A 1,829-nucleotide genomic window follows, 5' to 3' on the forward strand; every position below is an offset into this window, starting at 1 on the left:
CTGAGTGACAGCAGGGTAGTATGCTGTGGAAGGCTGCCGTGTTCACGGATTCAAAAGTACAGAGGGCTGATAAATGGACGCTTCCGTAGGAAAACTGCTGCAGGAGCTGGAAATGTGTAGGAGGGAGGAGACAAGCATGGTAACTTACTTGGTGGTGGGGATAAGCCATTTTGATTTAAAGTGCCCCCCATTAGTCCAAAGTTCATCTCCTCAGCTGAATACTAAAAGTCTTCAACATATCTGTCCTACATTTTTTTTAAATGACATTTCTGTGCAGCTATAAATGCTCCATCCACAGACTTCATCTGGATAAAGACATCTCCTGATGGGCAGCTCTGATGATTCAATACCAGGTGAACCTCATGAGTTCAAATATCTGTGGAGAACTCCCCCAGGAAGTTCAGGATGCCCTCAATTGTGGCTACACAGAGAAGACCTTGAAGGTGTATGTAGTCTAACATTTGTAGGGGGCACAAATTGCTGAGCTAGTGCTGGAATAATGAGAGGGGTTGGAATTGGAATGATGGGCTGAGGAGAATCGATTCAGCACCTACTGAACTTCAGCTGCTGTGCTCCTGAAACATTCAATGTATCTTTTACCCAACAAGTCTTTATGCTTCCTCAGTGCATTCTGTGCACATTCCACACAAGCAAATAGGACAAAAGCATCCCCTGTTGGCCTGCCATCTGTGTAGGTGACAAAGAGGATGCCTTCCTTCCCCCCAGTTATGCGGCAATGTTGCCCAAAGAAGGCCACCACTTCTTCAACCGTGGCTGTGAGAGGCAGGCCCCACATATGGATAATGACTTGATTTTCCTTGGAGACATATGGGCTACCTCACTGGATGTACCCACCAGCAATTTTAAGAAAATCTTCACCTGTTGCTTTGTAACCCTCAGTGTACTGGGTCCCCATGTGATGTTTGTGCCTCTGTAACGCTAGGTTTCTTAGACCCTGAGCATTCAATGTTGAGTCCTTTGAAGACTGTGACTATGGTGTTATTGTCAATAAGTTCCATCGTGTTGCAAGTGCCACTTTCAAATTGTAGTTTACTCTCTCTGGATCTGAAAACCTGTGCTTACAAGGCTATGAAATCATTGCTAAAATTATATTCCTTATATCTTCAACTTGAGAGGCTCCATGTTGGGAGACTGAACTATTCTCAAAATGCAAACACTCTGTCATTGCAGCAACATCCAATTTGTCAATATCAGGGCAACACTTCTTGAATTAATTTGGAAGATCAAAAAAGGAATAGAAGCATTCAGCAATAATACATTCTTCTTGGAAGCCTCAGGGTGCAGGATTTGCCTGATGTGAAGCTGCCTATCAGTACACAGACAGAAGGAACTTCCTACCCAGTATTCAGTTCATTGCTTACTGACTGTCAGAGGGCTTGGTCTAGCTGTAGCTCTGAGGACAGGCTTTTAGCATCAATCTTGGTTTCTCCTTTGCAATCCTCTATCAGTGCCAACTGATCCAGTCTAACTAGCACATCATAAAACTGTCCCACCTTCTTGTTGGCCAGATCCACCACTTTCCATAACAGCAGTATCAGCTCCTTCTCATCTGAGCCCACCTTGGCCTTGTGGTCCCCACAGTGATCCCCAAAAGAACCACCATGTAATCCAGAGAAGCCATTATGACAATAGGTGGGGAGGGGGAGAAGAGGGATCTGGAGTAGGTGAGGTGGGATGGAAGTGAGAATGGGAAAACCTGTGCTAAAGCCTCTTCTAAGAGAAAAAGAAATACTTTACAGCCCCCCTACTCACCACAGCTGCTGGTGCAAAAGGTGGTAACCAACAACCCAAGCCCACACCTGGCCCAT

At 45.3% G+C, this 1,829-nt stretch overlaps 1 pseudogene; it reads right to left on the reverse strand.

The window, feature by feature from the left end:
• Positions 1 to 231: 231 nt before the first annotated feature.
• On the reverse strand, positions 232 to 1,186 carry LOC119528575 (annotated as a pseudogene).
• Positions 1,187 to 1,829: the final 643 nt, after the last annotated feature.

Source organism: Choloepus didactylus, chromosome 3 (assembly GCF_015220235.1).
Source record: "Choloepus didactylus isolate mChoDid1 chromosome 3, mChoDid1.pri, whole genome shotgun sequence".
In the NCBI taxonomy this organism is placed as follows: Eukaryota; Metazoa; Chordata; class Mammalia; order Pilosa; family Megalonychidae; genus Choloepus; species Choloepus didactylus.